The sequence below is a fragment of the Mustela lutreola genome, chromosome 8 (genome assembly GCF_030435805.1).
Source record: "Mustela lutreola isolate mMusLut2 chromosome 8, mMusLut2.pri, whole genome shotgun sequence".
NCBI classification, from domain to species: domain Eukaryota; kingdom Metazoa; phylum Chordata; class Mammalia; order Carnivora; family Mustelidae; genus Mustela; species Mustela lutreola.
The window spans coordinates 126,737,054-126,761,880 of NC_081297.1; the positions used below are offsets into that span (position 1 = coordinate 126,737,054).

At 38.0% G+C, this 24,827-nt stretch overlaps 1 protein-coding gene and 1 pseudogene across 2 annotated transcripts in view; both read right to left on the reverse strand.

The window, feature by feature from the left end:
- NTN4 (netrin 4) overlaps positions 1–24,827 on the reverse strand; it is a 113,825-nt gene that overhangs the window by 49,267 nt on the left and 39,731 nt on the right. The window lies entirely within an intron of this gene.
- On the reverse strand, positions 19,691–24,390 carry LOC131839285 (aspartate aminotransferase, mitochondrial-like; annotated as a pseudogene).

Below are 24,827 nucleotides of genomic sequence, written 5' to 3' on the forward strand. Positions count from 1 at the left end.
AGCCGAAGACGAATGCTCAACTGACTAAGCCACCCAGGTGTCCCAGGATTCTATGATTTTAAGGCCTTCTTCTCTGTGTTGGAAATACTGTTGGTTGTAGGCAACTACCCATAATCTTTTCTGAACTCCCAAGAAGACTTATATGGCTGGGTCCTACTGCCAACTCACCAATGCAGAACATTTCCAGATCATCTGAAAATCAAAGGGATTTTGGAAGAGCTAGAAGAGTATCTCTTCCTTCCTGCAGGCACTTCTTGTGACACACAGATGAAGAAGTAAATAAGTGTTAATAGATATTCTCTGAAGACAGACTTTCATTTGTTGATACTGACTATACCTAAACGAGCATAAATTCTATTCTTTTTATTTTTCTTCTACTGTTTTCCACCCCTGCTGCATTTTTAAGAAATCATGCGCTAAATATCATTCTAGCTCCTGCCTTCCAAATAAAGGTATACTTCATCATCTAGTAATGCTTGCTACAGACATTCACCATAATGGAAATTACCGAAGCAAAAAAATCAATCCGGTTAATGCTTTGGAGGATTCATATTAATTGAATTCTTTTAGGAATGCCTGAAAAAAAATTGCTTCCCAACTGCTTTCCAAGAAAGAAAGGAACAGCTGTTGCTCATGTCTTACTAAAAATTATAATGAAAATTAGTGGTGGGGGGGAGCCTTCACAGCTAAGTATTCAGAAATTCTTGTTTCATCAAGTAAGTGATTTTCTTGTGCCATGGTGCCTTTATTGTTTACATATACATGATTTTATTTTCATTTTTCCCATTCAACTTTGAATTCCAGTGGCAAATGAGTTTTCTTTCATACTGTCATTGGAACGTTAAAAAATGTTTGTGAAAAGAGAAGGCAAACAGTGCCTATTCTATGAACCAAAGGAAAATGCCCACTTACAGGCAGCTGCAGCAATTCACAGAACTCTATTTAACTATGACAAATGATTTAGAAGTGGAACAATGCTACACAGCAATTTAAGACAAAATGTGAAGGCAAAAACTGATTCATTTCTAAAGAGATAATATGTCCCTTTTAGAAGAAAAGGATTAACTTCTAAAAGAATGAACTTCTTATGCATGCAAAGAGATAAACTCTAATAACGGGCTCGCCTGTTAGAGCCTTCCCCTCTCAAGCTGGACAAAAACCACAGACAACAATGCTGCAGCACAAACCTTTGAATAGAAAGCATTGTGAGGAAAACATGTCTTTTCATTAACAAATAAAATATCCCTTTTCTCCATTAAAGGTTTGAATGTTTTAATTTAACAGAAGATGTGGGAGTGCTATGGTGAATATGAAGCATAATAATTGAGTTTGGTGGAAAAGGTGGCTTGAAACATACTGTTTCAGAATGGGCCCAAAAAGTTGAAGGCTGAGTATTCCAAACCCTTGCCTAATAATATATATAGCAAGAATGCAACCAATTGAAAAGTTTTATGATCCATTCATTGGTCTGAACTTGGACACTAGAGAAAGCAGTCCTTGTAAGAAAGTATGGGCAATAAAATAAAGTTAGATATAGAGCAGAAATAATTATGATTAAAGAATGAAAACTGGCCAGTACTTTGAGACTTCTCTTGTCTCAGCCAGTTGCCTGAAATTCTTCCTGTAGAAATTCATTCCTTTAGCTTTAAATGGGGTTGGAGGTCCAGGAGCTCCCTACGAAAATGCACTTATGCTCCAAAAGGGGCAAATCCTCATATATTAGCAACAAACATATCAGCTGGGATTATAACCATCTGTTCTCAATCGTAGAACTAGACTCCAAGTTGCCTCGAGGAGGAAGAGACTTCATGATTGAGGAGAAGGGAAGGTCTTAGGGGTAAAGGGAAGGAGCCAAAGACAAACTATGCCTACGTTCGCCATCTTGCCAAGAACCTTGCTTTGGCTGAAGAGCTGGAAAAAAGCATGAATGGAACAAATGCAAATTTCATAAGAAAACTGCATGTAATACACTGTATAGTAATCATGGGCTTATCTGCCTCCTCCGCTAGACTGTAAGCCCGTTGAGGGAAGAAACTATGGGTTAAATTTCTTCGAATCTCCAGTAAGTGACATGTAATAGGTTTTCAACAAGTATGTGTTAATTCTTTTTCATTCTGCAAATATTTTCAATAGAGCATTGATAACCTTAGTTATTGGATTTAGTTACATTTTATAAACTTGCCAAGAAGGCAGAGTACCAATGATGCATTTGGGAATAGGATACTTTCAATTGTCACAAAGCAGGATTTGGGGTAGAATAGGATTGAAAGACATTCAGGTTTGTCCAGAGTGCTTCCTATAAGGTGTATACTAGTTTACATCCAGGCAAGGCATGTGGGCAAATGCGTTCTTATCTGTAGTAATCATCTCTAGTTGCTGTGGAAGATCTGTAAGCTTAAGGAACATGGAGGGAATGTTCCCTCCCTCAGTCACAGAAGTAAATGAGAATAATAATAACAACAGTGATGATGATAAATAATAACAATAGTAGTAGTAGATAATATTGAGTAGCACTCTGTCCTGGGCACTGTTCTGGTTCACTGCATAACTATTAACTGATTGGATTTACACAAGAACCCTGTAAGGTAGGGACAATGATCAGTGCCATTTCACAAGGGAGGAAACTGAAGTTCAAAGAGTCCAGATAATTTGCCTAAGGTCACAAAAGCCAGTAAGTGCTGGAGCGACAGTATTTGAATTCTAGGAGGCTGACTCCAATCATCTTAACTCTTACCTATGCTATGATAAAACCCTAGGAAGAAGGATTTTGAGGGGTCCACTTCAGCCAAGTCCCTTAAGAATGTTACCTCAGTAAAACAGATGTGTTCCAAAACAATTTGTCCTTGGAGAACTCTTGAGGACAGAAGCTGATTTGGGCTCAAAGTGAGCCATTTCATGAGGTTTCTGGTCTTGAGTGGATTATTAGTCCTGCTCCTCTGGGAGAAGCCTAGTGGTTTTGGAGATAGGAGAATACTAGCAGATTGGCCCCCATCACCCCCTGGCATGAATAAGTTGAGGGCATGTAAGGGATCTCATTGGTTCAGTGTAAAACCTGAGTCCTGAAGTTCAGTGTAAAACCCGAGTCCAAAAATTAATTAATTTCTGGGCCACTGCAAGTTTTACTTCTCAGAAACTTGGTGAATAAATTTATAGATGAAGAGGATAACGGGAATGTAAATAAACTCTAATTAAAGATGTGTTCCTTGTGGATAGCACCTCTTTATGTTATTTACTGTCCCTTTTAGATGCCATGGGGTTGGAAAGTAATATCATATAGTGTGGTGATTTTTATAGTCAGTATTATTTATGTTATTAATAGCAGTACTGTCAGTAATTCAGGTTATGGAGAATGGTTAAGTGAAAATATTGTAGATATCCTAATGATTCAGATACATTTTTAGATTCAGGTTGCTATGTTATTTCCATTTTTTTCATGTACAAAATTTTGTATACCCCAAACTGTGATTTGTATATCTAAATGGCAGTTTATTTGTGCCATTGTGCACGCTCTTTACCACCCAAAAAAAAAAAAAAATCAGGAGTTGAAGGAGTATTCAGAAGCATGCATACACAAACAAGCAAAATTTTCAAATGTCACCAAATTTATGTACTCCAAATTGTGGGCATTTATTCCAAGATTGTTTAAAGATGTGGTTCAGCAGCTCTTTTTTCAAAGAGTATTACAGCTAGAACTAAGAACTAAAATCAAGTTTTGTGAGTTATCTTTCAACAGACATCATGGCCCCTTTTGGAAAAATTAGATGATTGGTCAAACCAAAACCAAAGAAATTAAAAACAAACTCCCCAAACCTACCTGTCTGCATAAAGGAGGGCAGAAACTGCTTCAGGGTGAAGAAAAACAAATTTGTGCCTTCAGATAAATTACAAAACACTTTTGGGTTTAAAAATATTATTAATAAAGTAACCTCATTTAAAAAGCCACATGAAAGTAGGTTTGAAAATATCCCCATTTTTTTTTTGAGATTTTATTTATTTATTTGACAGACAGAGATCACAAGTAGGCAGAGAAGCAGGCAGAGAGAGAGAGAGGGAAGCAGGCTCCCCGCTGAGCAGAGAGCCCGATGCGGGGCTCGATCCCAGGACCCTGGGATCATGACCTGAGCCGAAGGCAGAGGCTTTAACCCACTGAGCCACCCAGGCGCCCCAATATCCCCATTGTTTTAAAGTGTACTATTACTGGTTCAACTGTGTATTTTTTTGTTAAGTGAGCACTTTAAAATTGGGGTCCTTGAGGAATTTTTAGGTAGGATTCTCTCACCCTTCAGAGTAATGACTTTCTAGAACAAAGAAAATCTCTTCTTTTTATGAATCCAGGGATAGGGACTACTTTTATTTATTACTAGGGGCTAAAGAGGTTTAAGTGTACTGTCTTTTGAGAAAGATGCTTTGGATCCTATCTGTAAGTATATTCAGCATTCTTTATCTATATATGTGTGGTTCTTTTAATTATCTCTTGAATAAGTTGTAATGTCTTGCTGGTCCTTCATTAATTAATGAGTTAAATAAAATTTTTGACCTGTGTTTATTTTATATCTGAACGAGAGTCATGACTTCACTCTTAAAATTATCCTTGGGGCCCCTGGGTGGCTCAGTAGGTGAAGCATCTGCCTTCAGCTCGGGTCATGATCTCAGGGTCCTGGGATCAAGCGCCATGTTGGACTCTCTGCTCAGTGGGGAGTCTGCTTGCTCCTCTCCCTCTCCCTTTTCTCCTTCCCCCTACTTGTGCTCTCTCTCACTCTCAAATAAATAAGTAAATAAATAAATAAAATCTTTAAAAAAAATGTATCCTTTAACACTGCCATTTCTTATTCGGCACATGTTCTTCCATCTATCAAGTCTGCTTGAGTAGGTACTTCTAAAAGGAGAATTCCAACTTGCTTTATATAGCTAAATGGGTTTTGATGTTTAATATTTTCTCAAGATTAGTTCTACTGGCTTCCTCTTTTCAGTATCATCAGTTACTTTATCTTTCCTTTGGGGACTATAATAAATATTTCTGCCATAAAAATACAATGTATTGCATGGAGCACTGGGCATGGTGCATAAACAATGAAGTTTGAAACACTGAAAAAAAAATAAAATTAAAAAAATACAAATAGCATGGAACTAAATATTGTGATGCTCTGGAGGCTTATGAAGATTACATTTAGATAAGATCATTCTATTACCAACTTATGTGATTTTTTCCCCCCACCATTACTTGATTGCATAGAACTGTTTTCTATTTGTTCTTTCTTTCCAATGGGTTTTAAGAATTATTTTTGACTACTGGGTTTTTAAAACTGATGTCTGTCCAACAGACATAGTTATTTGGATAAATGTTACAAGTGAATCAAGCTAGATTATGTGCATAATTTCATTTCAGATTTTCATGTGTGCAATGACAATATAGTAAGGCTCTATGATTTTAAGATATGTATTTTAGTACATCTAAGTTTTTCTTGTCTTATAATATCCAATTTGCTTCTCTTCCCTGTGATAGCCACAATTTCTTCAGCTATAAGATACAGAACAAGAGAAGATTGGCAAATATCATTAGATTCTTGCTGTAGTTTTGTCCTGAGGCAAAATTTGAGTTTACTATAAAACTGTATAAGAAACTATGTTGGTATATAGCTAAGTAATTTGGAATTTCTTTCAAGCCAAATTGCTATCTGGTCCCTGTGTCCAGTTACTAAGACAGCTGTTACATAGCAGTTCCACCTGCTCCCATGTCTTTCTTCACTTGATCTCTGTTAAGTCTTGTTTTCATAACTTCACTTTGCACTTGTCTTCATACACTGAAACTTTTCCGAGGTCATAATGCAAATCAGTGACAGAACAGGGAACAGGACTCCCAAGAGAGTTCTAAAATATTAGAGGCCCCATCTTAGAACAGTGATGGAATCAGGAGGATTTTCCCCCTTCCCATCAACACCTAAAATAACTTCCCACGATAACATCTCTTTGAAGGGAAAAGAGAGCATATCACTTTCAATTCCTTAGTACCTATTTAATATTAATAATTTTAGGAAAAAAAAGCAAAAGTGGAATTAATAATATATAACTTCTAATGGGCTGTTAAAACTATTAACACGATAACTAGGAGACAAGAATCTGGGAAACTGAGTGAAGGCAAAAACTAGAAGAACTCATTTTGTAAGCGACTTATCTGTCACACAGCATTGGACATCAGAATGGAGGAAGGATTTGTGGGGTTTTATTCAATGTCTTTTTGGATTTAGATGGTTTTTATAATGAGTTGGGGGCCAGGTAAATTCTATTAGAAGTGCTGTGGGGGATTAATAAGTACTTTTCATCCTACTGACATTCACTTTCTCAATGTGTTCACATAGCCTCTGGTTATTTTAAAGGAAAATTCCTTGTCAGAGACTATTTTGCATTCTCACACAAAGTTTTTTCTTTTTTTTTAAATTTCATTCATTCCAGTTCTCATTTCCCACTGTTTTCCTTCCTTCTTGACAGCTCTGTTTGACTGTCACTCAGCATTCTATACAGTACAGAGGGTATTACAAAAGTTGACTTGTTTAAGATAAATGAGCCCCTGATTGTGGTACAAGAAGCCAGTTGCTAGGGCATGTTTTCTTCCATAGTCTTTTGTTATTGAATTAATTAATTCATTCAGATGCTTCTTTTTATATCAGAAAAATTACTTGTTTCTAGGTAAATCTTATAAAATGTAGTCTTCACGATTGAGCATGCTCATATTAAAAAAAAACAACAACAACAAACTTATGCTCGTTTGGCAACTCTATCAGGATGCAGAGTCATTAAGAAATTTGCGATCATCTGTATATGGCCAGAAACAACAGGCACAGCTTTTGGAAGAATTCGTTTTCCTCAATACCCATCCATTCAAAGCTCTTGCTTTTACAAACAGTCAGCTTAATGACCAGGACTTAAAAAAGTATATATTCATTCTACAAAATTTCTCCTTAACTAGCCATAGGTTTTTGTATGTTTAGCTACTGATTTTTTGTATTGTAATTAATTCATGTAACATAAAACTTAACATTTTAACCATGTTAAAGTGTCCAATTCAGTGGTCTTTAGTATATCAAAATGTTGTGCAATAATTACCACCATCTAATTCCAGAGCATTTTCATCACCCCCAAAAGAAACCTTGCGCTCATTAAACAGTCACTCCCCATCTCTCCCCAACTCCTGGCAACCTCTACTGTCTTTATGGATTTGCCTATTCTGGACATTACATATAAAAGGTGTGATACAATATGTGGCCTTCTGTGTCTGCTTTCTTTCACTCAGCATAAAGTTTTCAAGGTTCATTCATGTTGTAGCATGCATCAGTACTTCATTCTTTTTTTACGCCTGGATAATATTCCTTTTTAAAAAAATAGCTTTCTTTGTGTCCTTTGTTTTTCACTTATCTTTTTATGTTTCAAGTTTTTATTTAAATTCTAGTTAATTAGCATATAGTTGTAACATTAGTTTCAGGAGTAGAATTTAGTGATTCATCACTTACATACAACATCCGGTGCTCACCACATCAAGAACTCTCCATAATGCCCGTCACCGTGCCCATCCCCCCTTCCCACCTCCCCTCCAGCAGCCCTCAGTTTGTTCTCAATAGTTGAGTCTCTTTTATGGTTTGCCTCTCTCTCTTCCCTCCCACCCCCCATGTTAATCAGATTTGTTTCTTAAATTCCATGTATGAGTGAAATAATATGGTATTTGTCTTTCTCTGATTTATTTTGCTTAGTATAATGTGCTCTAGCTCCATCCACATTGCTGCAAATGTTGATTTCATTCTTTTTCATGATTGAGTAATATTCAACTGTATATAAACACCACATCTTCTTTATCCATTCATCAGTCAGTGGACATTTGGGCTCTATCCATAACTTAGCTATTGTTGATAGGATAATATTCCACTGTACAGATACACCACATTTTCTGTATCCATTCATCAGCTAAAGGGCACTGGAGTTGCTTCCACTTTTTAGTTTTTGTAAATGATGCTGCTATGTAAATGATGTTTCTCTATATTCTAGCCAACATTTATTATTATTTACCTTTTTGGTTATAGTCATCCTACTGGGTTTGAAGTGGTATTTCATTGTGGTTTTGATTTGCGTTTCCCTAGTGACTAAGGATGCTGGGCATCTTTTTTTAAAATCTAAATCCAATTAGCCAACATATAGTACATCATTAGTTTCAGATGTAGAGTTCAGTAATTCATCAATTGCATGTAACACCCAATGCTCATCACATCACGTGCCCTGCTTAATGCCCATCATCTAGTTACCACATCCACCCACGGACCTCCCCTCCAGCAGGCCTCAGTTTGTTTCCTATAGTTAAGAGTCTCTGATGGTTTGTCTCCCTCTCTGACTTCTTCCCATTCAATTTTCCATCCTTTCTCCCAGGATCCTCTGTGCTATTTCTTATATTCCACATATGAGTGATACCATATGATAATTGTCTTTCTCTGATTGACTTAATTTTCTCAGAATAATAACCTCCAGTTCCATCCACATCAATGTAAGTGGTCAGATTGCATCCTTTCTGATGGTGGAGTAATATTCCATTGTACATATGTATATACCACATCTTTTTTTATCCATTCATCTGTCAAAGGACATCTGGGCTTTGTCCATATTTTGGCTGTTGTGGACACGGCTGCTATAAACATTGGGGTGCAGGTGCCCCTTCAGATCACTACATTTGTATCTTTGGGGTACATATCTAGTACTGCAGTACTGGGTTTAGGGTAGCTCTAGTTTTAATTTCTTGAGGGACCTCCATACTGTTTTCCAAAGTGGTTGTGCCAGCTTGCATTTCCACCAGCAGTGTAAGAGCGTTCCCCTTTCTCTGCATCCTTGCCAACATTTGTTGTTTTCTGACTTGTTAATTTTAGCCATTCTTACTGGTGCAAAGTGGCATCTCACTGTGCTTTTGATGTATATTTCCCTGATGCCAAATGATGCTGAGAATTTTCTCATGTGTCTGTTGGCCATTTGTATGTCTTTTTTTGAGAAATGTCTGTTCGTGTATTCTGCCCATTTCTTGATTGGATTATTTGTATTTCGGGTGTTGGTTTGATAAGTTCTTTATAGATCTTGGATACTAGCCCTTTATCTGATATGTTGTTTGCAAATATCTTTTCCCATTCTGTCAATTTTCTTTTGGTTTTATCAACTTCCCTTTGCTGTGCAGAAGCTTTTTATCTTGATGAATGCCAGTAGTTCATTTTTCTATTTGTTTCCCTTGTCTTTGGAGACATATCTAGCAAGAGTTGCTGCAGCTGAGGTTGAAGAGCTTGGTGCCTCTGTTCTCCTCTAGGATTTTGATGGATTCCTGTTTCAGATTTAGGTCTTTCATTCATTTTGAGTTTGTTTTTGTGTAAGAAAACGGCCCAGTTTCATTCTTCTACGTGTGGCTGTCCAATTTTCCCAACACTATATTTTGAAGGGACTTTTTCCCATTGGATATTCTTTCTTACTTTGTCAAAGATCAGTTGACCATAGAGTTGAGGTTCCATTTCCGGGTTCTCTATTCTGTTCCACAGCTCTATGTGTCTGTTTTGTTGTCATAATGATTACAGCTTTGTAATAGAGCTTGAAGTCTGGAATTGTGATGCCACCAGCTTTGGTTTTCTTTATCAGCATTCCTCTGTCTATTCAGGCTCTTTTCTGGTACCATACAAATTTTAGGATTATTTGTTCCGGCTCTGTGAAAAATATCAGTGCTATTTTGATACGGGTTGCTTTGAATGTATAGATTGCTCTAGGTAGCATAGACATCTTAACAATATTTGTTCTTCCGATCTGTGAGCATGAAATGTTTTTCTATTACTTTGTGTCTTCCTGAATTTCCCTCTTAAGTGTTTTATAGTTTTTAGAGTACAGATCCTTTACCTCTTTAGTTAGTTTTATTCCTAGGCATCTTACTGTTTTTGGCACAGTTGCAAATAGGCTTGTTTTCTTATTTCTCTTTCTGCAGTTTCATTTTTCATGTAGAAATGCAACGGATCTCTATATATTGATTTTGTATCCTGCAATTCATTTATTAGTTCTAGCAGTTTTTTGGTGGAGTCCTTTGGATTTTTTTGTATAGAGTACCATGTCATCTGCAAATAGTGAAAGTTTTACTTTTCCTTTGCTGATTTGGATGCATTTTATTTCTTTTTGTTGTCTGATTGCTATGGCTAGGACTTCCAGTACTTTGGTAAATCAATGTTGTAAGGGTGGACGTCCTTGTCTTGTTCCTGACCTTAAGGGAAAATCTTGTAGTTTTTCCCCATTAAGGATGATGTTAGCTGTGGGTTTTTTTATACATGGTCTTTATTATGTTTAGGTATGTCCCTCTACACCTACTATGTTGAGAGTTTTTATCATGAATGGATGTTGTACTTTGTCAAATGCTTTTTCTGCATCTATTGAAATAATCATATGGTTCTTTCTTATCCTTTCTCTTATTGATATGATGTATCTCATTGGTCGATTTGCAAATATTGAACACTTGCTACCCAGGAATAAATCCCATTTGATTGTGACGAATTATTATTTTAATGTATTGTTGGATTCAGTTTGCTAGTATTTTGTTGGAAAGTTTTGCATTTATGTTTTCAGAGATATTGTTCTGTGGTTCTCTTTTTTGTGGTGTCTTTATCTGGTTTTGTTAACAGGATAATGCTGGCCTCAGAATGAATTGAAAGTTTTCCTTCTTTTTCTATTTTTTGGACTCGTTTGAGAAGAATAAGTACTAACCTTCTTTAAATGTTTGGTAGAAATTGCCTGTGAAGCCATCTGGTCCTGGATTTTTATTTGTTGGGAGCTTTTTGATTACTGATTTGATTTCTTGGCTGGTAATCAGTTTGTTCAACTCTTCTATTTCTTATTGTTTCAGCTTTGGTAGGTTATATGTTTCTAGGAATTTATCCATTTCTTCTGTATTGGTCAGTTTTGGGTCCTATAGTTTTTTCATAATATTCTCTTATAATTGTTAGTATTTCTGTGGGGTTGGTTGTTATTTCTCCTCTGTCATTTATAATTTTATTTATTTGGGTCCTTTCTCTCTCTCTCTCTCTCTCTCTTTTTTTTTTTTTTTTTTTGATAGGTCTGGATACAGGTTTATCAATTTTATTCATTTTTTCCCCAAAGAACCAACTCCTCTATCTGTTCTATTATTTTTCTAGTTTCTATATCATTTATTTCTGTTCTAATGGGAATTATTTCCTTCCTTCTGCTGGTTTTTAGGTTTTGCTTGTTGTTCTTTTTCTAAATTCTTTAGGTGTAAATTTAGGTTGCTTATATGAGATTTTTCTTGTTTCTTGAGGTAGGTATATATGGGTATAAATTTCCCCCTAGAACCACTTTTAACGCAACCTCAAAGTTTTAAACCATTGTCTTCATTTACATTTGATTCTATGTACTTTTTTATTTCTTCTTTTGTTTCCTGATTGATCCATTAATTGTTTAGTAGTATATTATTTAACCTCCATGTATTTGTGGGCTTTTCAGCTTTTTTCTTGTGGTTAACTTCTAATTCTATAGCATTCTGGTCAGAAAAGTGCATATTATAACTTAGCTTTTTCTTGAATTTGTTGAGGCTATTTTTTTTGTGACCTAGTATGTTATCTGTTCTTGAGAATTTTCCATGTGCACTTGAAAATAATGTGTATTCTGCTGTTTTAGGATGGAATGTTCTGAATATATCTGTTAAATCCGTCTGGTCCAGTGTGTCATTTGAAGCCATTATTTCCTTGCTAATATTCTGTTGAGATGGTTTGTCCATTGACGTAAATGGGGTGTTAAAGTCCCCTACTATTATGTATTATTATCAATTAGTTTTTTTATGTTTGTTTTGTGTATTTGGGTGTTCAAATGTTGGGTGGATAAATACTTAGAATTGTTATATCTTCTTGCTGTGTTTTCCTCTTTATGATGATGTGTTTTTTTTTTACTACTGTCTTTGTTTTATAGTCTATTTTGTCTATTTAAAGTCTATATAAGTATTGCTACTCCCACTTTCTTTTGACATTCATTTGCATGATAAATGTTTCTCCATCCTCTCACGTTCAATCTGCAGCTGGCTTTAGATCTAAAATGAGTGTCTTATAGGCAGCATATAGATGAGTCTTGTTTTTTATCCATTCTGCCAGCCTGCCTTTTGATTGGATTATTTAGTCCATTTATAGTCAAAGTGATTATTTATATATATATTTATTTATATATATATTACTATTTTATTACCTGTTTTGCAGTCATTTATGAAGATTTTTCTGATCTCTTCTTGTCTTTCTTTTGTGGTTTGTTGGTTTTCTTTAGTGATACATTTGGATTTCTTTTTCTTTATCCTTCACATATTTTTAGTCACTTTCGATTTGTGGTTATCATTAGGTTTGTATATAACATTTTCTGCATTTAGCAGTCTGTATTAAGTTGATGCTCATTTAATTCTGAACCCATTTTTTTACTCCTCTCCTCCCACTTTTTAGGTATATTTTGTTATATTTTACATCCTTTTATTCTGTGAGTTCCTTAACTTTTTATAGGAATATTCATATATATTGCTTTTGTGTTTTTATGTTACCTTCATACTGACACTTATGGTCCTCCCTTTCCACTCAGAGTCCCCTTTAATATTTCTTGCAGGGTTGGCTTAGTGGTAATGAACTCCTTTAGTTTTTGTTTGTCTGGAAAATTCTTTATTTATCCTTCTTTTCTGAATAATAGCCTTGTTGGATTAGCATATTCTTGGCTGCAGATTTTTCCCATTCAGCACTTTGAATATATCATGCCAGTCCCTTCTGGCTTAGAAAGTTTCTGCCAACAAATCCACTGATAGCCTTATGAGATTTCCCTTGTATGTAACTGTATTTTGTCTTGCTACTTTTAAGATATTTTTTTCTTTATCACTATAATTTGCCATTTTTATTACAATATGCCTTGGTGTGGATCTGCTTTTGTTGATTTTGCTGGGGGTTCTCTGTGCCTCTTGGATCTAGAAATCTGTGTCCTTCCCCAGATTAGGGAAGTTCTCAGCTATTATTTCTTAAAATAAATTTTCTCTTTCCTTTTCTCTCTCTTCTTCTTCTGGGACTCCTATAATATGAATGTTATTACATTTTATGGTGTCACTGAGGTCTTTAAGTCTGATCTCATTTTGAAAAATTCTCTTTGTTCTCTTTTGTTCAGCTTAATTACTTTTCATTACTCTATCTTCTAGCTCATTAATTCATTCCTCAGTTTCTTCCACCCTGTTGTTCATTCCATCAAATGTATTTCTGATTTTGTTTATTGAGCCCTTTATCTCTGCTGTTATTCCTTATCTCTGTGCTAAGAGTCTCACTGGTGCCTTTCACTCTTTTCTCAAGTCCAGCAAGTGTCTTTATCATCATTACTTTAAATCTGGGGGGTGCCTGGGTGGCTCAGTGAGTTTACTGTCTGCCTTTAGCTCAGGCATGATCCTAGGGTCCTGGGATTGAGCCCCACGTCAGTGGGAGTTTGGTTCTCCCTCTCCCTCTGTGGGAACTGAGGCCCTGCAAAATTCCCACATCTTGAGACACAGTGCGAACAGAAGTTCGGGCTGGTCTTTTCAGGGAGAAGGCCTGCCACGCTGGTTCTAATGCAAGTATGACTGGGATGAATAGTTTCACCATGGAATGGGGGGTGGCCGGGGGGAGATGGCTGGGTATAAGCAAGTCAAGTAGTGAGTGTTAGTGCTGCACTGATTCCCACAGATGGCCCTGTGCTAATACTGAGGGGTTAGGGGTGTTGGGAAATGGCACCCCTTTGTTCCCAGAGGGTTCTCTTTGTGAATACTGCCTCTCTGGAACAGGCTCAGAGATGAATAAATAACCTCCCCACTGTGTACCCAGGAGCTCTTTAGATTGCTGTTTCTACACTGTGTGTCCGATGGCTATTTGCCCTACCTTCTCTCCAAGAGCAGCCTGAGTCCTTAGGGGCTCTCCCTGAGCCAAGCCAGCTGATCTTTAAAACTTCAGGTTTTAAACCCCACTGCTTACAAGAACTCATGTAATTCATCCCCTCTCACTTTCCAAGCCAATTGCTATGGGGCTTCCTCTTCTTTGGGCACTTCCTGTGTGTTAATATGTCTCTTGCCCTTCTCCACAACCAGGGCTCCCTCCCCACTGCAGTGGCCATGATCTGTTTCTCTCCTAAACCAAGTCTCCACACTTTCTAACTTCTTCAATGTGGGCTTTTGTCTACCTTTAATTGTGGAGTTTTTCCAGGTTGATTTCTGGAGTACTTAGGATGATTTGATAGTTATCAAGTTGTATTCATGGGATGGGGCAAGTCTAGGTTCCTCCTACTTGGCCATCATCTTCCCCTCTCTATCTTCTCACATCTGTGATAGTTTTTTTTTTTTTTTTAATTTTAACTAATCTTCACATCCAATGTGGGACTCAAATTTATAACCCTGAGATCAAGAGACATACATTCCACTGACTGAGCCAGCCGGGCACCCCAGTAATATCTTCTGATACATAAAAGTTATTACTTTCGATGAAGTCCAATTTATTCCTTTTTTTCTTTTGTTGCTTTTTGCTTTTGATGACAAATCTAAGAAACCATTTCTTTTTTTTTTTTTTTTTTTTTTTTTTTTTTTTTTTTTTTTTTTTTAAAGATTTATTTATTTATTTATTTGACAGAGAGAAATCACAAGTAGGCAGAGAGGCAGGCAGAGAGAGAGAGAGGAGGAAGCAGGCTCCCTGCTGAGCAGAGAGCCCGATGCGGGACTCGATCCCAGGACCCTGAGATCATGACCTGAGCCGAAGGCAGCGGCTTAACCACTGAGCCACCCAGGCGCCCTAAGAAACCATTTCTTAATCCAAGGTCACACAGACTTATGTCTGTTTCCGTCTAAGAGTTTTATAATTTTCAGTCTACAGTTAAGTCTTTGATCCATTTTGAGTAAATTTTTGTATATGGTATAAGAAAAGGGTCCAAATTCATTATTTTGCATGTGTTTATCTGGTTGTCCCAGTACCATTTATTGAAAAGAGTCTTCTTTTTCCATTGAATAATCTGGACATCTTTGTTGAAAATCAGTTGACCATGGATGTCTGTATTTATTTCTGAACTCTTTATCTTATAAGGCTATATGTTCATCCTTATGCCAGCAGCATTCTGTTTTTTTTAAATTATTGTAACGTTGTAGTAAGTTTTGAAATTGGGAAGTATGAGTCCTCCAACTTCATTGTTCTTCAATATTGTTTTGGATGTTCAAGACCCCTTGCCTTTCCATATGAATTCAGATTGTCCATTTCTGCAAAGAAGGCAGCTGGAATTTTGATAGGGATTTCACCGAATCTATATATCAATTTGGAGACTGTTTCCATCTTAGCAATATTAAACGTCCCAATCCATGAAAACAGGATGTTTTTCCTTTTGTTTGTATCTTTAATTTCTTTCAAGAATGTTTCAGAGTTTTCTGTGTGCAAATCTTACACCTACTTGGTTAAGTTTATTCTGAAGTATTTTATTCTTTTTTGATGCTATTGTAAATGGATTTGTTTTCTTAATTTTATTTTTGGGATTTTTTGAACTTACTATGTTAGACATTGTGAATGTCCCAGTATTGGCTAATAAAGAAGCAAGTAGTTTAGCAAATAGGGAAAGTTGAATATGTAAGAAAATAATTACAATATGGTACAATAAGTGTTTTAATCGGAGAGTCGTACTGGGCACCATGCGAAGCTTGAAGAATGATTGGAGTTCCGTTTTCAAGGCCACTAATGACCTGTTTAATAAAACAGGCTATAATCCCTTACCTTTTATGTTAGTGAGATTGGGTGGCAAAGTTTAATATCTTATTTTTTTGTTTATTATTTTTATTTTTTTAAAGGAGAGAGAGAGGGCAGAGCAGGCAGAGGGACAGGGAAAAGCAGGCTTCTCACTGAGCAGAGCCCAACATGGGGCTCGATCCCCGGATCCCTCGATCCATGACCTAAGCCAAAGGCAGGCGCTTAATGGACTGAGGTAGCCAGGCACCCTGGGTGACACAATTTGGAGCACAAGTCTCTTCACTACTCCTACTCCAGGACAATCCCAGAGTTAAATTCCCTTTTCTTTACATATAAGAATTGGATTAAATTGCAAATAAGAATTACAAGATAAATATGTTACAACTACAATCTTTAGCCCCCTTTTAACATTCTTTGCTATGGAATTACTATGGTTCCACCTTCTCTTTCATTTTAATGCTTACCTGGGCCTTATCTGGGAGACAAAGAAACCTCTGCCCTTCAGGAATTCTGAGAGCGACTGAGCCAGCTAAATTGCATGCTTGGTAGGGGTGCCCTTTAGAGATGCAAAACTAAGAGGCAAAGGACACCTGATCAGTTTACTTTTACAAACTTCATAATTGTTCATATTATATATAAAACATTTAATAGTGGAACCAATGTAATCATTTCTCCATCTCTAGTCTGTGAGCTCTCTTAAAGCTAAAAATATATTTTAGTTTTTGAAAAATTTTTCTCTGCTTTTTATTTCTATCTGAAGAGCTAAAAAGATATCAGAATTCCATATGTCTAAAAAAGTCTTATGAGTTAATAACTACTATATTCCTCCCATCTCCCCACACATGTACTATTTTATTCCTCTAAGAAATTTGCATTGCTAAGATATAATACAACTGTAGTTTCAATTATAGCTTTAAGGTTTTGAATGCCAAAATTAACAGAACTTGTTTTCCTCACTATTTGAAATAGCTGTGAATTTTCTCTCTCTTGTGGAATGATTATGACATTGTGTGTGCGTATATGTGTATTTTAACCTTATGTGTCTGGTGACTAAAAATTCTTGTAAGAAGGAATAAGGACTTAAGTTACAGTTAATCTTCTACTGAATTGTAATTGTTTTAGGACAAACTGAAGTACATTTCCAGCTCTTACAAATTTGGCAAGATACAAATGAAATACCACAGAGATAGGAGTCCTGGGGTTGTGAACCAGAAGTGAGATATCTATCTGTAACCTCAGCTTTTCTCTTTCCATGTAGCTTAACCGCCCCCCACCTCCCCACCATTATATTAGCTGTGAAACTGCACGAGGAGGCCTTGCAGACCCAGGGATGTCCCAGCTATCTGTGGGATGGATCTGAAAATGCTACACTGAAAAGGAAATATTCATAAGGAAAAATTTTCAAAGTGGGATATGCCTTGAATATTTGAAGGGCACTTTATAGTAAGAAAAATGTCAAATTTACATTGTTTCTTCCCAAATTTATGCTAGCAACTAAAACTTGTTAAAGAAACTCATTTTTGTATCTTTTCAATGCTCTAATTTTGACCTAAATATAGAGGCTTCCCTTTCTGAAAAAGCATGTTCATGAAAAGTTGAGTGAGCAAATATGGTATTTTGGAGAACCAACTTTACCTTTCTACTAGCTTATGTTTCACTTATATAAATGTCCGCTCTGACACCAATAATTTGGCTTTAGTTGTTTCATTTAATCTTCCTGTGAAATAGTCAAAGGCCTGCAAATTTAAAAAATGTAAACATTCTGGGGGAAACTTTGAAAAGAACCTCATATGTGATTCTTCCATGAGTGCTAAAATTGTTTTGTAATACCTCTGGTTCTGAAGTCTTCTGGCTTCCTGATCATCAAATGAAAAGAATACTCAGGCAACTTTTGCCATCAAGAGAAGGTATATCTTACTGTCTCAAGAGAAAATGAGGCTAGATCCATCGGGCAGTTTTATAGTCAAAACACTGACAATTTCAGCCATGAACATATTTTACTGACTTGCCCTTCTACTAGAAAACATAAGGTAGTAAATGAAGTATCAACATTCTGTACACCTTCTATGGCATCTGTAGTTACTCATTGCCAAGGGACTAATGGCAAAGCTATAACGTAGTAACACACAGGAATATTGAAATGAGAAAGTCAAGACCTTGAAATGGATTGAGGATAATCTCACAGTCACTGTATCAAATTGGCAAGTTTAATAGTTTGTTAATATTGGGAATAAAACACTGTGTACCATTTTGGTGAGAGGATTACCTTTTCCTTCAGATCCTGATGTGACAAATGAAATAATTGGGATCGCTGCTGCCTTTATTGTTTTTAAACCCTTGTTCTTTTCCTTAATATCCCGAAGAGTCAAGGGCTGTCTAATTATTACTTTTGGTTTATTTCACAGCACAGTAAAAAAATTTTTTTAGAGAAGATGAAAACTGTGGTCTTCAATCTGTTCTGACTGTATAAAACTTGATATATGAGATGTGCAAACATAAATATATGATTAAATGTATTCAGGTTCAGACGAGAAGAGCTTTTGTAATGAAACTATATGAATAGTTCTAAAGTTTGCCTTGCACAGCTAGGTAGCTAAGTAAGATTTTCCTTAAAACCTTACTTTCTGGTTCTACATATAGTTTCAATATTTACTCTTAGATTTACAATATGCCAGTTAAAATATTGATGCTTTTTTATAATTTTATAATGAGTTTCTGATTAGAAAACAAAAATCTACCGTAAGAAGTATAGTACAAGGCATCTAAACAATTTTTCACCCTCTTCTAAGGCTTCCATGTTGTCCAATGGGTGATATGTTAGTAAAACAATGAAACGTTCTATGTTCCCTTTTATTGCCATCCATCAATCCAACAACTGCGAAATCACCAGCTGACAGGAAAAAGAGAACTACATCAGTCCTCTCTAGCTGCAAAAAGAAAAAGCTTTAAGAACTTCTTTTCACATAATGTCTGGGATCCCAGCAGGCTGGAGTCAAAGTACAGTGTTCCTTGTTACAAAAGCTCTAGCTTTGTGAACATGTCAAACAGCACATAAGTTACAATTTATTTTTGTTGTTATTGGCGGAAGAAGTGTATGTGGGAGAAGTAACAGAAGTGGCTGAGGTAATGTAATAGAGTGACAGCAACATCAGTAGCGGCTTCTAAATATCAGGCACTAGCTATCATAATTCTAATCCTCACAATAACTAAGAAGGTGGATCTTATTTTCTTGGGAAACTGAGGTTTGGTGAGACTGAGTAACTTAGCAAATGCCATGGTGAGTCAAATCCAGACCTGACTGGATCACCGCACTGGTCTGCCTTCCAGTAAAATGAACTGATGAGGAAAAACTGAACTGGTAAAGAATAAATGGAACGTACTGGGAAGAAGGGGAAGCAGGAAGAAGACACAGGAGGAGTGTTTTAAGATAAATGAGGCTGCCAACTTGTACGCCATCTTGTGCCTTTTTCTGCTCCCCTCTTCTGCAGAAAGAAAGTGACCCTACAATCTTAGCATGAGAAACAGACTAAGTATCATTTCTATTAACTTGATTGTCTATCATCAACCATTAAAAATTCTAGCCTTTAGGGGCGTCTGGGTGGCTCAGTGGTTTAAAGCCTCTGCCTTCGGCTCAGGTCATGATCCCAGGGTCCTGGGATCAAGCCCGATATCGGGCTCTCTGCTTAGCGGGGAGCCTGCTTCCTCTTCTCTCTCCCTGCCTACTTGTGATCTCTGTCTGTCACATAAATAAATAAAATCTTTAAAAAAAAAATTCTAGCCCATAAAGTCAGACCTTATTAATTACAATTAATTACTCATCCTGAAAACAATATTAGCTTCAGATGAATTGGTAAGGTCTATAAAGCAGCAGAGCTCAAACTTTAGCAAGCTTTGAAATCACCTAGGCCCTATCTCCAGAGTTTCTGATTCAGAAGGTCTGGGGTAGGACCTGAGAGTTGGTAATTCTTACAAGTTCCCAGGGAATGCTGGTGCTGCTGGTTCAGGACCACGCTGAGAATGACTAGTGCAAAGAAAAGCTGTGCTAACCACAAATTTATACGTACATACCTATGACAAGCTGACTAGTAAAAGAATAGGATTTCTCAAGAGGCTACCTTCCATTGTGCAAGCACAATTTTTGAATTCAGTTATTTACAACAGCATCTGTAAAATGAATAGTGTTCATACAAATGTAGGACAATTGACCTTATGGCCATGTTATTAATTAGGCAAAAGACTATGCTTTTAATGTGCAATTTGCTCACCTAAGCATTTGTAGTAATAAGAATATCACATTTAGAAGAGGCAAGCATACCTGTATGTAATACCAGCCCTTCATAAGCCAGGAAAAAAATACATAAAAATAAAATGCACTTAGGGATGGAAACATCTGAAACCAGAACTATTTCCATTTCTGATAATAAACCTCTGCTGGCTTTATGGTGCTTATGGCTTAAAAAACAAACATTTTAATAGAGTAGAGACAAGAATATTCATAGAACTGGATTCCTGGAAGCCAACATACCCTTAGCCTGTTTCTTATCCCTGGCTCTGAGTTTGACTTAGTCTTGCCTGGTTTTGGCACATGTTGTACTTATAATACTAGGAATGATATGACCCTGCTGCTGGAATCAATATGAAAATTGGGGAACAGGATGTCACAAAACTAGTATTATTTTAAAAGGCAGTTGCTTCCAGTTTCAGAGTGACCTGAAATTAGTAAAGGTATGATTCCTATCCCATCGGGTCTTCTAGGATAGAGACTTCTCATTCCCACATCCTTCAAAACAAAACAAACAAATAAACAAAAAACACCCAACTCTAAATAATCCCCTTTACTTGGTTATCAGGATCCTTTCTATAGGCTAACATTTTTCTTTTGGGGGTCAGGGAGTCGGGCCCTACAATAACTTTATTATAACAGAGAACCCAGGCTGTAATAAGTCTACATGATTAGAGCAGATGGTAGTTATCTTTCCAAAGGGTGATGCCTGAGCCCAGCTGGCGCACACTAAGGTTAAAGCCAAGGTCCAGAATACCCTGTTTCCTGCTATTACCCTGCATTGCCCAGCTCATGATATGAGGTGAGAGACTACACAGCCACACTGAAGGGAAGGATGAGGTCCCACCAGGCAGAGGCAACAGCCCAACAGAAGAAAATTTTAAAATCACCAAAAAGGATGCTGAAATAAGGTGCAGTTGCCCACCCTTGCTATCCTCTGTTGAGAAAGATGAGCTTATGGGATGAATAGCAAATTATGTCTCTTATTCTTCAAATGAATAAAATCCTGAGAAGATGGGGTTGATGGCCAGTCAACCAGAACAGGATGAAAATCTGAGCTTGTTACAGATCTTCGTGTCTCAGGGAAAGGGCAGCAGGGATAAGAGAGAAGAGAGGAGCATTAAAATGCCTGGAAGCATTAAAAAGGAGAAACTTCTTTCTTTCTTTTCCTTTAACAAGACAGGAAATAGTATCTTTTATTTTCCTTGTTGCAGTGGCAGCAGACCTTGGTTTTCATAAAACATGATCTCCGTTCATATGGTCTGTTGATAAGATTGCTCAGTCATGGGGAGGCCAGGCTGACCACTAATGTTAGGACTAGGTCTTCTCACAAAGCCTCTAACAAGCGTTGAATCTCATGCTGAGTCCACAGAGGTACATTCAACACCATAAAGTGCTCCAGTTAAAGCTTCTGTGATATTGCAATGATATGATTAATGGCTTTTTAAAAAAGGCCATGGCTTTCCTGTACATGTTAACTATTTCAGAAAAGTTGGGGATACAAAGATGGGGGAGAGTCTGGTTTCAAGCCACACAGTTCCAGACACCAGCTACAGATGCCTCTGCCCTGTTTAACTACATGTTCTTTTCTGAGAAACACATTCAGTTACTGTGGTTGAAAGAAATGATCCACTCTTCACCTCCAACCTTCCTTATCCTGTGAATCTCACATGTGCAAAGGCTGAAGGCAGGACCGTTTTGTTTCTGTTCCCTCTCATTAGGGAAGTCACTTGGTGACCCGGTGAATGTGATGAACAAGGTAGCCCAGTTGTCCAAGATGACCCTTGCCACAGGGATGCAGCTGACCTCTGTCGTTTAGATGGAGAACTCCTTGGTCAGCTGCTCCACCTGTTCAGGCTTTAGCCCTCTGAAACAAAACAGGCTAATCTGGTCGGGGATGTGCTGTGCATGGTTGGGAGAAGCCCTCCCTCTTGAGGTTCGAGACCAGCTGAATCTGCAAACTAATGATGCAGTTGGCCATGACTTGCACTTCCTGCAACTATTGTTTTGGAAAATCTGGGCTGGTCAGAATGGTCAAGGCAACCTGAGCTCTATTGAGAGGAGGGCTGGAATTTACAGGGGAACATCAAGATCTTCATTTGTGACTCCACCCCTCTGACCTCAACATCTTTGCAGAGCCCAGTGAAGTCTCCCACATGCTTACCATAGAAGCCCATGTTCTTGGTATGGGATTAGCAGAGACAAACATTAATGCCCTCTTCAGCGAAGTGGTGCACAACCCAGGCTCCCTTGTTATCATCACTACTGGCAAAACCTTGGTAGGCCATGTCAAAGAACTAGAGAGATTCTTCTTTCACTGCTATTGCTGTTGCCTTCTATTGCTCAGGATGACGGTCCACTCCCATGGGATTGTGGGCAGGAGTGTGCAGAAGAACTCTTTGCTCTGGTGTTTTTGAAATATCCTCCCTAGTGCCTGTGAAGTTAAAGCTACAAGTCTTGGGGTCATAGTATTGATAACCTTGCAGCTGCGTGCCAGTGTGTCTGATGGTTTGGGCAGAAGGACATCTTGGCTGAACTTAAAAAATCTTTGCAGAAGCCTAGCTCTGATCCCTAAGGCCTCAGTTCCAGAAATGGTCTGCACAGTGACATACTGGCCGATTTTCAACACTTTGCTGTTTTCACCCAGGGTTAGTTTTATAGGTGCCTTGCAAAATTCAGCCAGTCCTGCAAGAGGCAGATTTTCTTTGTTCAGATATTTCGCAGCAAACTAGGCCTCTGCCTTCCAGACACCAGGAGGACGTAGGCTTTTCATGATACTGGTAGGCACCACCTACCAGATTCTTCTTTTTACTGCCGGTATCTCTCTCATAGGCTTTTGTGATTCCCAGGATTGGATCTGGGGGCCCCACCTCCGAATGGGCTCACCAGGAGCTGACTCTTGCAGAGGGCAGCTGGTGAGGTTGGTGTGGAAGGTGGCAGTGATTTTGGATAGAACACTGCTGGAATGCACAAGGTCATGGTGGAAGCAAGAGGTTCGGTGGGTAGTGGCAGAATGGAGTGGAGGGCCAGCGGCGCAGACATGGAGGCTCAGGCTCATAGGCTGAGCTTTCTTGTTGGCAGAAGACTGTGTGGAGTCGTTATATTTTAAGACTTTTGCATTAGTTTCTGTTAACTCTGTATGTGTCCCTTTTAGAATTTAGCAGAATTAGTAGAATTATTTTTTTCTTTTTTAAATAAGAAAGCCATTTTTTTTTTAATTTCTAAAACTCTAGCATATATTTCTAGGGGGTGCTGATGGTCACTCACCATACCTGTACCAAGTTGTCTGTGTAGCTACCAAACCGTCTGGCCATCACTAGAGCAGGGCAGGTGCACTGGGGAGGCCCTGACTTCCTGCTGGTGCTGATAATTTCTTGTTTCAGTTCATCTACAATGATTTTGCCCTTCAAGTCCCAGATTTGATGCTGTGGCCTATGGCAGCCCAGAGCCAGTAGTGGTGGGGGCTGAATCACAGGGCATCGATGATGTCCCTGTCATCTAGCGTATGAAGGTACTTGCTTTTGTGGAGGTCCCACATTATGGCCTGGCCAGCCGTGCCTCCAGAAGCACAAAGGAATCCATCTAGCCAGTCACAGCCCGTGTGGCCCAAGTGGTTGGTCCTCAGCTTACAGTTTTCCACATTTTATACCCTGACCGGCTTGTGGCTTATGAACAAAAGAAATTTATTTCTCACAGTTCTGGAGAATGGAAGTCCAAGATCAGGGTGCCAGCAGGGTCTGTTTCTTGTAAAGACCCTCTTCTGGGTGACAGGCTACTGCCTGCTCATTGTATCCTCACACAGCTGAAAGAGAGTTAGCTACCTCTCTGGTCTCTTAAGGCCACAAATCCCATTCACTTGAGGTCTCTACTTTCATGACCTAATTACCTCCCAAAGGCCCCAAAGGCCCCACCTCCACATCCCATCACACTGTGATGAGGTTTTCTTTTCTTTTCTTTTCTTTGTTTTAAGATTTTTTATTTCTTTATTTGACAGACAGAGATCACAAGTAGGCAGAGAGGCAGGCAGAGAGAGAGGGGGAAGCAGGCTCCCTGCCAAGCAGAGAGCCCGATGTGGGACTCGATCCCAGGACCCTGGGATCATGACCCAAGCCAAAGGCAGAGGCTTTAACCCACTGAGCCACCCAGGTGCCCCTCTGATGAGGTTTTCCACATACGAATTTTGGAGGGACACAAATGCCTAGCCCATTACAGCCATGCCCTCCTGTCACTCATTCACTGAAATACAATGGCAGAGATGTACTGGCATTCTACCTCACATCATCTTTCTAGTTTACAGTCTAGGAGATTGGCACATCTCTAGAATATGAGTTATTTTCTTTGTGAATCATACCTGAACCCGCCTAACTTTGGTTATTGGTAATAACCAATTATTCCATCCTTTATTTGAAGCAATGTTAGCTCAAAGATCCATCAGTGTCTGCAAACTAGTAGGAGTTTTCCGGGTGAGTACTGCTTTTTCTCCAACTCGGAAGCCCCAGCTTCGTTTCTAGAGTCAAGAGCATCGTTTTTGTTTTTGAAACTCTGGTCACTACCCTACTCATTTTCATTACCGCAGTGCTGTCCTATACCCCAGGGACTTAGCCCAGCAAATACCAACTTTTCTGTGGGTTAACTGGTTCATGGTCCCTTATGGCCCTGTCCTCTATTAGGGCTGGGCGAAAGAAGACCAATGTGTTAGTCTCCTCTCTAGGAAATGAAGTAAGGATACTTTGAGGTCTTAAATTTTTATTTAATTTTTTTTTCTTGATCAGAAGTATCAGAGAAAAATA